This window comes from Canis lupus, chromosome 20, assembly GCF_003254725.2.
Source record: "Canis lupus dingo isolate Sandy chromosome 20, ASM325472v2, whole genome shotgun sequence".
Classification (NCBI taxonomy): domain Eukaryota; kingdom Metazoa; phylum Chordata; class Mammalia; order Carnivora; family Canidae; genus Canis; species Canis lupus.
The window spans coordinates 16,770,516-16,782,259 of record NC_064262.1 but is presented as its reverse complement, the minus strand read 5'-3'; positions in this window follow the sequence as shown (position 1 = coordinate 16,782,259).

Genomic DNA, 11,744 nt, shown 5'->3' with positions numbered 1-11,744 from the left:
AAGCAGTTATACCCTTGGGTATTTATCTAAAGAAATAAAACTTACATTCACGCAAAAACCTGTACACAAAAATTCATAGCAGCCCCAAACTGAAACAACAGAATTTGCATTCAGTGGGTGAATAGGTAAACTGTGTCACATCATGACAACAGAATACTTCTTAACAATAAAAAGGAACTACTGATACACACTATGACTTAGGCATTATGCTAAGTGAAAAAAAAAGCCAGTCTCAAAAGCTTACTTCCTATATGTCCATTTATATAAGTTTCAAAATGAAAACTGTAGTGATGGAGAACTGATCAGTGATTGCTAGATATTAATGGTTTTGTGAGGGAGAGGTGTAATTATTAAGGGATAACCCTAGGAAGTTTCTTTATGATGATAGAACAAACAGTTCTGTATACTGATTGTGGTGACTACCTGTTTTTTATGAATATGTATGTGTGAAAGTATTTCAAAGAACTATACAGTGAGGGAAGAAATTCCTGTAAAAGCTGATGAAATCTGAATAAGGTCTGCAGTCTAATTAATAGCATTGTATGAAAGTTAATTTTCTGTTTTTTTTTTTTTGATAAGACAGGTACATAGGAATCTCTGTACTATTTCAAAACTTGTTCATCTTTAGCTAATTCAAAATAAACTATTAAAAAAAAAAAGATGAGGGAGGCTTCTGATTCCTCAAGGTGCAGAGAGGTAAATCCAGACTCTTACCAAAGCATACATGTTAATGCAGATCATTTTTAACTTCCTTAAGTATCATTCCTCTTAATTCTTACAAGTAGTTTATATCTTAGCCATTCTGAAATCCTCACAGGTATGCATGGAATTCCTTATTCCAACCTTTTGGTGGCAGATCCCTACTTATCTTTTAATACCTGAGCCAAACTTCTCTTCCTTACAATCTTTCTCAAACCTGAAGTGCTCTTCCTACTGTTTCTTCTATTACCCTCCATGATACTTCTACTTGAGAACTTTTACCAATTTTGCTTTTTTTCCCCTCCTTTGGTCCTCCCTTAGACTGCAAACTCAGGTGGTACTTGCTATTCCAGGTTTAGTCCAGAGGAGACTCTGTTAGTCCAATGAATTTATAAAAACAGTGTGCAACTGATTTTATTATTTAGCCCAATGTAAGTGAATGTTTCCTGGTTTTTGTTTTTTTCTTTTCTTTCTTTTTTTTTTAAGTCTGTTACCCTTAGACTTTGTTAATAGAAATATTTTTATTCACTCCCACCTACGAGGAGTTTCTACTTTGCATTGTTGTTTCTGACCTCCTTATTCTGGCCATATTAGCAGAACTTCAGTGTTTTTCAGATATATTTTTAAAAGCAACTTTCATGGATCTAATAAACACTAATACCATCTGTGCTTTTCTATAGCCCAGGGAAATTCTATCTACAGTTACAGTACATTTTTGAATAGAGTTAGAAATATCTACAGTTCCCTTGGAGTCCATAACATTTTATTTGCCAGATATTACGTCCATGGCATCTAATGCCTGCTGTTATGTGCCATTATAGGCACAATTTAAAAAACATTTGTTTTATATATAAGCTCTTAGGTCAGGATCTTAGGAAGTCATTTTATATTATGCTATTTTATATGATAGAATCATTTTCTAGAAATGACAGTAGTGACAACATGAATGACAATAGTACTTCGCTATAGAAAACAAAAGCAGAAAAAAATTTGCATGAAGCAAATTATGTATTAAGTTGAATGCCACAATTAGTAATATTATGTTGACACTTACTAATTCCAAAGTTTTATTTAACCTAGTTCCCAAATATTTTCTAATGTTTGTCCTATCACAAAGAGCCAAGGCCTGTCCTTCATTCTGCAATAACTTTTTTTACCTTACTATGAACAGCACAGAGTAAATACTACAAGTGTTTTATTTATTTTTTTAAAGATTTTATTTATTTATTTATTCATGAGAGACATCGAGAGAGAGAGGCAGAGACATAGGCCCAAGGAGAAGCAGGCTCCCTGCAAGGAGCTGGATGTGGGACTCGATCCTGGATCTCTGGATCACGTCCTGGCCCAAAGGCAGATGCTCAACCCTTGAGCCACCTAGGTGTCTCACTACAAGAGTTTTAATCACTACAATATGATTAATAGATCATCTAGTAGCATCCCAGCCATATTATATACCCTATATTACAAGGTTCCCTGTGAAGGCTCTGGCTGCCTTTCCAACCTCATGATTCATCCTCCGTTTGCTTGTTACACTTCAGATTCACTGGCCGTCTTTTTGTTCCTCCATAGTCCAAGCTTGTATTGCCTTTGGGACTTTTTACGAGCTGTTTTCTCTGCTCAGAATATGGCTTATATAGTTCCTCACCCATGATTTTTTTCTGGTTATTCAGGCCTTAGTTTAAATGTCATTTTCCCAGGGAGACCTATTCAACTTAACTTAGCCTTATCATGGTATGCTGGAGCCCTCTTAGAACAGCTCACTAGAGTTCATGGTATACATCTCTTCCCAATTCTCTATTCAGCAATGTCATGTTCCATGGCTTGAAATCAGCCATGCTGGGATTATTTACACAACAGAGAATGGCAAACACTATAACCAGAGATTTTTTTTTTTGAGAATTGATTTTTGAACATTTACCAACATACCATTGCCTACATCACCTAACAATGTATAACTCTTTTATTCTCTTTGTACTATTTATTAAAATCATTTGTCTTTTAAAAAATCTGTATTTATATGTGTCTTGTCAATTTCTTGTAGAATATGAGCGTTATGAGAACTGATTCACTGCTTTCTTCTCAGTGTCTAGAAAAGCACTTTCCACATGACAGGTGTACAGCAAATATTTGCTGAATGAAGGAATAATCAGGCTATATTTTTCTGTTGTTTAGTCATGGATTTTTCTAATATCTAACATCCATTACTTGATATTTTTCATATAAAACACATATTCCTCCATGAATGATTTGCTCAACTAATGTTATACATATCATTTGTATACATGGTATGTTATGCATTTCTTTCAATTAAGGTCAAACCCCCATTTCAGGATGGCTAGTTAGAGCTATCTCATCCTTACATATGAACTTAACTCAGAAGAGAGAATTTTGAAATCCTTAAATCATCAGTGAAATCTCTCCAATTCTTTCATGTCAAGGTTAATAATTAAATGTTTAATACCTCTTTAAGCTATTAAGCTAGTAATAAAAATGCAATATTTTAACCCAATTTACTCGATTAAAGAACAATCCCAGATGTTATTTAACATGAAGAATTGCAGTGATCTGCATTTCATTAAAATCTACACACTAGAAAGAGAATTTTAAACATATTATGTGAAGAAGTTCATTTAACTCTTTTCAATAAGGGAGTATTATCCTCATTTCCCAAAAAGCATGTTGATTATCATTAGATGTTGGATATACCTACTATGAATCATTGCATTTTTAATCTGCATAGCTGCATAACATAGTTATTAAATAGCCCATTATCAACTAAAATTTAATTGCAGGCTCTGTTCTTTTTTCCTTGACTAGATTTCTCTTAAATTTATTAACTTTTGTGTGTGTGTGTGTGTGTGTGTGTGTGTCAAAATGATCAGTGCCTTGGTGTTAAAATTAATGACATACACAGAAAATTCATTTGGAATGCTATAGGTATAATTGAGTTCTGAAAATTTATGTTTAAATTAATAAAGAACATGTAAAATATTATTCTTTATTATAGTTCTCTTAAATTTTACTGAAAGGATATATGAGCATGGTAAATAATGTAGTAAAGGCCAACATTTTCTTTAAGCATATTGCTAAGACCTCCCAGTGTCTTCTGCTCTCATTATAGGCATAATGTATTAGTTTTAATCTTAAAATTTGAATAGTAAAATCATTTGATCATTTTAGGATTATAGAGAAAAAATATTAAAAATCAGACCTAGATTGAGCTTCTACTCTCCTAAACAGCTAATTCATTATTTATGTTGTTAATTACCTCCAAAGTATGGTATTGTTAAAGTGAACGCGTCTGATATTATTTCCTCTTATTTAGTGTACACAGAACCAGAGTTGCAACATAGTGTTAAAACTGCCTGTGACTCCTAAGACCTGGATTAGCTGAAAAAGTAAGACCGTGACTAAGTGGCATTCAATTTTGTTGTTAGGTTTCTGATGAAGTCGTTTACCTCTCCTTTTTAGGTCCACAATTGCTAAAATGTGTTTCTTACCTCAGGCAGTAGGAGCAGTGAATGTCACTAGGAAACCGTTGTTTCTTATGGCAAAGCAGCCACAGCACAAAGCTGCAAATATTTACTGAGTCTTTGTTTAATAATATACTCTGATAGAAGCTATGGAGAATTCAAATATGAGTAGGGTCCTTTATTCCCGGGGGGGGGGTACCCTGTCTAGTTTAGAGGTTAGAATTTACATGGATAATAAAGAGGGGAGGAAGGAGAAGATGAATGATAAAGTAGGAAGTATAAAACAGTAAGGAATATTTAGAGGATCATTATATGAATACATTGCAAACAGGGATGCCTAAACTGGGAGAGAGAAAAATGTGACAGAAGCATTTGTTTTTTTTTTTTTACAGAAGCATTTGTTGAATGGAGATTACAACTTTGTTTTAAAGCAATGCTGAGCCTGGATTTTAACTTGTGTAAAATTAAAAGTAAAGGAGTGAGTACCTTTCATGGAATGTATTCATGGAATATATTCCTTAATAAACCCACCAGCCTCTGTGTGCAGAGGACCGGAAAGGACAGAATCTGTTGACTGGAAGCCCATTACAGGATGTTTGGGATGTGGACTAGAAAAATAGCAAAGATAAGGAAATGATGGGTATGGGAGGCCTTATCAAGGATGATGAAATCTTCAATATCAGTGAGTAATGTGATGGGGTACCCATGGCAGAACTAGAGGCCAGCATAGTTTTAGGGATTCATTACTAGGTGATTAGGACTGATATTAAAATGACACTGAAATACAAAATGAAAACCTTTGATGAAGAGAAATTCTTTAGAAAGATGTATTGAATTTAAGTTTATGAAGGTACACTCCAGTGTCATATTTTTTCTATGTCAGTGGCTTTCAGATTTTTTTTTTAAAGATTTATTTATTTATTCATGAGAAAGAGAGAGAGAGAGAGAGAGAGGCAGAGACACAGGCAGAGGGAGAAACAGGTTCCATGCAGGGAGCCTGATGTGGGACTCCTGAGCCAAAGACACATGCTCAACCACTGAGCCACCTAGGTGTCCCGGCTTTCAGATTTTGGAGTCATCTATATTCATTTGTAATTAGATATACTGATTTTTCTATAAAATTGTGGATTGTGCTATAGGACTACTCAATTACAACCTTATATGGATTATTACGATGCTTAGGTTATTTACTGTTTTGGGATGAGTAATTTGTCAATGGTTTCCAAAACTGTTATGATATATCCTTGTTAGTAACAAAATTTGAGCATGTGAACTCTAATACTGTACTTGTTTATAATGATATATATGGATACTATTTTTCCAATATAATATGCAAATTAAAAATATATACAAAACATTTGATAAGATAAATAGATATAAACAGAATTTTTAATATGGAATTTCCACGCCTGTGGATCATCTTCATGTGTATCACATTTAGAGACACTGAGTTTTATCTGGTATTATTCAAATAAGGTCCTGTTTGTTCATTTGATTGTCGCAAAAGGCTGGAAATAAAATACAGAGGTTCCCTTCAGCACACCATCAAAGAAATATTTACCTCTGCAGCAACACTGATTATTTCTTATATTAGTGAGGTATTACCCAGTTTCATTTGGTATGTTGAGTGAGATTAGGTATCCATTAGAATAAGTCCTTGCAGGCTAACATTTTTATATATTGATAGTAGTGGATATTCACCATTTTTTTTTTAATAACTCTCATTCTATCCTCTGGCTAACCATTCCTTTCCCATTCTATGTGATTCTGATGAGGCTGCCAATCATAGTGCTGTGGAAAACAAAGGCAGAAGAAAAATTATTAAATTTCCTTACTACTTACGACCCCCTGACAAATCCTTGAAACGGGCAGAGTGACATTCCTCTAAGAACTCAGCTGCCTATTTGCTAAGGGCAAAGGACAATCTTAGCCCAATCCTCAGGATCCTGTAAGTCTACTTTAACATATAAAAATTCCTTTGGAAACTTCCTTAATCTCTGCTCCCCAAGATAAATATTGGCAATCATTACGCCAAGCATATGACCCACTGAAAGGTTTTATTAAGTAGTCATATATGACCTTTCCCAACAATAGCTAGTCCCCTCAAGGTCCAAGAAACCTTGCTTCTAAATTCCTTATGCTATCCCTAACCCACTCCCAACTTGAAAGTAAATGAATCACCCCTCATGACCCCAGAGCGGCTCTTTCTGCCCCTGGGCTTGCTTTAATAAAACCACCTTTTTGCACCAGCGACGTCTCAATTGTTTCTTGGTGGTTGGCTTCAAACCCTAATATCTTTCCTAATCAATAGGATGCTGCCCTTCCAGCTAAGCATGATTTTTACCAAAAACTATGAGTTCAATATATTATAGAAATTACTACTATTGTGGATACAGTTACTTACTAGGATATACTGAGAGTCCCATATTTAGTCTTTGGATCAATCAAGGGTCAATAAACTGTTTCTATAAAGGGGCACATGGTCTGTATTTTAGTTTTGATTGTGTTATATTCTCTGTCACAACTACTTAATTCTGCAGTTGTAGCACACAAGCAACCGTAGACAATACATAAATTAGTGAGTGTGATTGTGTTCTAATAAAACTTCATTTGTGAAAACAGGAGGTGGATTGGATTTGATAGGTCATAGATTGCCAATCCCTAGAATAAAGTATATAAATTTAACTGAATATCAATATATGCCAGTGCATAGTGTATGAATACATAAATACGCATACATACATACTTGAAACTATTAATAACTTTGCATATAAATAGTGTTTGTTTTCTGTTACTATTAGTCTCACCCTCACAGGCTAAGGAATAGAATAAGTAAATACTTGGCTTTGTCCAATATCTCCTCTGCTTTCATTGCCTGGTTCATTATGATTCACTGATTGTGTTTTGTGCTTCATATTATATGTATGTGCAAACATATTATCTGGTACATATTTTAAAGATTTTATTTATTTATTTATTTATTTATTTATTTATTTATTTAAGAGAGAGTGAGAGAGTGTGAGCATACATGAGTAGGGGGGTTGTTGCAGAGGAGAGAAAAAGAAAGACTCTCAAGCAAACTCCCCACTAAGTGAGGAACCTGCCATGGAACTCGATTTCACAACCCTGAGATCATGACCTGAGCTAAAATCAAAAGTCAGATACTTAGCTGAGCTACTCAGTCAACTCAGATATATATTTTAGAATACTTACTTTTTTTAACTACAGTGGTACCAGAAGTTCTATAAAGTCTCCTTTTTTTAAAAAAAATTAAATTCTAGTTAACATACACTGTAATATTAGTTTAAAATTCTTTTACTTAAGGTAGAGAATCTCATTTTTTACTTACCTATTACCAGTAAATGTGTTTCCTAAGGGTCTATTAAAGTACTCATCTCATTTTTCATGTTTTTCTTTTCAACCTTATCCCTCAAAGAACTTGAATTGTCTCGTGGTCTCTTCGGGTCTTTCTGATAAATAATTTGGTTTCCACTACTTTTTGTTTACAGAACATAATGCTTTATTTTAATTTCTATCTTAATAAAAAAAGATTGTGCCATGTTTTCAGCATTTAAAATATATTCCCTTTATGTACATTTTCTCCATTTATCCTTCTTTGTTTCAAGAGTATTCAAGGCATATATTTCATTATACATACAGACCTATGTTATAACAAAATTCCTTCCCAGTCCTTGAAATGAATGCTTAGTTAGGTATTCTTCAGTTTTACTAGGAGAAGTAGCTATCTGCTTTCTGTCATCATAGACCAATCACAGGTCTTATTCCAACTTCATTTATTAATATTGAGTCATGGATGTAGCTCAGAATCCTTTGTCTGCAATTTTGTCTCCAAAAATTAGTGTTTAATTGTCTATATATTAAAAAAAGATTATGTATTTTGTAGCCAATGGTAAACTCATTGATTCTCATCTCAGAAAACAATTATAGAGATGGTTTGTTTCCTTGATAAATTGTTTCTTATTTGTAGAGTAATAGAGAACAAAGACACAAATGTAAATGTAATTGTAAATGTAATTGTTACTACTGTGTGGTGTATTGTGCAATTTTGATTTTATTAATTGTCAGATCAAACATTATGTCAAATGGGAGAAATGTCATTAATAGGGGTACAGATTAAATTGTGGGAAACTAATGATGGCAGCAACTTCCTTCTTATTCTTTCTGTGGAAAGATGTACTTTATTTCTTCTCTTCTTGAATTTGAGTTGGCCTTGTGGCTTTGTAACCAGTATAATATAGTAGAAGTGACACTGTGCCAGTTCTGAAAGGACTTGCTTGGAATGCTTGCTCTAAGGTGATTCAATTTAAGAAGTAAATACCTTAAAGTCACCAAGCTATGAGGAAGGCCAATCTAGCTGTTTTTATATAGTGCTTAAACATTATGCATTTTAAATTGAGTAGGCTATTCATTCAGATGCTACCTTAAAAAAAGAACAAATTAACATTTCTTTTCATTAATTTTTACAGCAAACATTTATCGAGTGTGTTTAAGGACACAGAGATCAAAGATTGTATATCTGCCTAGAAGAAATCCCTGTTATGATTACAATCTGGGAGACAGAAGTAAGCACACAAAAGTAATAAGATATTGTAGGTAATATAACAGAAAAATATATACTGTGTAAGTTGGAGCACTAAGAAAGAAATACTAACTCTATCCAGAGTCATGGTATCTAGCATACTCTTTGAATATTATTATTATTATTATTATTATTATTATGTGTATTATTAATAGTAAAACCAACTCCCATATAACGAGTACAATTCCAATGCCAGATATGTCAGTGATATACTCTAGTGCTTCTATGTGAGAAAGGAACAATGAGCTAGGAACAATATACTTCTAAAAATTTTCATCACAAACTAATTATCTCAAAGTGGTATGACGCTTAAATAGTTCAATTTCTCAGGGAAAGGAAATGACTAGGTTATAAAATGGGATATCTCTTCAAAAAGCAAACTGATTGATGATAGCTTCCTAGAGTGTTATATAGGAAGACAGAAATATTTGTTTCATCCTTGACCTCTGGATGATAATATCAGAAAGGACAACATTGTCTTCCAACAGAAAACCCTATTATTCTTCTTACTGATAGAAATGTGTATTGAATGAACCTGTCTCATTAAGGCAGTTGTTATAATAACATACAACACATGCTAACAAATGTTTCTGAATAGGTTATCTTTTCTGAATAGCCTTACTGAAGGGGATAATTTGTAAAATCAGTTTAATTGTTTGTATGAAGATGAGAGTACTGGAAATATAATGTTTAAAATACTTGAAAATAATTTGAAACGTTTTGAAATTTCACTTCAAATTTGCTTTTCTTTACTTTCTTATAGATAATACAAATATAAATCTTTATTTAGCCTAGCACTTTGGGAAATTATTTCAAAGGTGGAATAAAATATCTGGGTTCAGTTTGTCTTTCTTACGTTGTTTTTTTCATAGGGTTGAGTTCCAAATCCACCACTTTCGAGGAATGTGATCCCATGCCAGTCATTTGCCTTTCTCACATGCATTTCATGCAGTTCAAAGGATAAAATACATGCTTGTGGTTTTCAAAGTCATTTTGGCAGACACTCATTCTTTAAATCACTGCTTACTTAGAAGCCAGATATGTAAAGCAGGTAAGTTTAGGGTTACTTGGAGGAGCTCTAATCAGTACAGTTTTGTATTTCAATGTATAATCAGCTTTGTAACAATATAAAAATTGTTTTCTTGGTACATACCAAAGAAGAAACTTTGAGTTTGGTTATACTTGTTTTTCATCTTTTCTTCCCACAGTATTGGCTAACTTCACTTCTTGCATATAGAAGGAATTTCAAAATTCTCTATTAAATAGATGTCTATTTAAAATTTTTAATTAAAAACCATCCCATTGAAAGGAGAAATAAGTGGATGTAGGATAAAATGAATGAATGAACATGAAGCACATCAGTTGTAGATGTTAGACAAAGGAAGAGTCTCATTGCCAAGTAGGTTTGATACTCAGTGATTAGGAAGTCAAATAGACTTCTTTATTGCAGGACTTCTCAGAGTGTTGAATATTGATGTACATTGTGCCACTTTGGTCAAGGAATTGTATTCTCTAAAGTTAAGCAGCAAACCAATGAACTTTGGGAGAGACGGAAGTGTGTTCTATTCCCCATTTTATCTTCAGTGTCTCCTATAATATCTGACACTTAATATGTAAGTTGATTAAATAAATAAAATAAATAAATAAATAAATAAAAATCTTAAAAAATAAATAAACAAATAAATTGAAATAATATCTGAGTTTTTGACTGAAGTGCATAACCCCTTTTCTCTGGTACTATTTCTGTTATATAAGAGACTTTAAAAAAAGACAAAATCAAAGCAAGCATGAGACAAATAAATAAAAGCCTGAGGCTGTAGCCAATTGAATTTCTGAAAAATTTGATCCAAACTTTCTTTATAGTCTAAGTTATTGAGAAGAATTGCATGCTCAAGTGAGCAAGTTGTGTCCCCTATATAGGAAGAAAAATATGTTTCACTGTTAGTGTCTCATTTTAACTGTTTTATTATTTCTTATTGCAAGTGGGCTTCATTCTGGAAAGGATATCACATTCAATATTCATTTATTTCATTTATTACATATTCCACGTAGATTACATTTTTTCTTTATAAGTTCATTGCAAGTAAATGTAGGACAAATTCTGTTTACTATTATTGACACTTATGTACCAGGTGCTATTTTAAATATAGTATTTATCATAATATCTAATTTTATTTAATCCTCCCAATATTGTATGAGGTAGATATTACTGTCTTTATTTTCGTGATGAGAGTGAAATTTGAAGATCAGAAACATTAAGGAATTTTTTCCAAAGACGCATAGCTAGAGATTATAGAGTTGAAATGTGGACTTAGTTTTATCCTGGCACAAAATCACACACCCTAAAATAAGAAATAATTAGAAATTTGAAATACAAATATCAAAATTCCTCTCCCCTCCTGGCTTCATCAGGACTTCATTACTCTGAGACATCACTGGAAAGAAGAAATGCCTTTTATATTAAAACCCCTGACCTCATCATGAATTTGTACACTATTCCAGTTTTACTTCCAAAGTGATGGATGAGTTCAAACAGACAGAAAGTGAAGGATTGGAATATTAATATATGAGGTCTCAAACGATTTTCTCCCTCTTACGACAGTATTGAATGAGCTTAAACTAATGTTAGCATCAAGATCTTCAAAATATCATTCATTGTGGAGAAAAGGGAATCAATACTAACATTAGGATCTTCCCTCTTACTTAAAGCTTTAATTCCCTTCTGTGTACAACTTACAGAGCTCAAATAGCTAACAAATTTTATTTAATAACATTGTCTATGAATTTTACATATTCATCTTCTATTGTTCCATCAGTGACTACACTCATGTCTCCATTCATTCACCAAATATTTTTTTTTTTCACCAAATATTTATTGAGGACCTATCATGTGCTTACACTTTTGTAGACTCTGGGATGCATCAGTGAACACAAAAAACAAAAATCCATGACCTAATGGAGCTCAAGTGTTG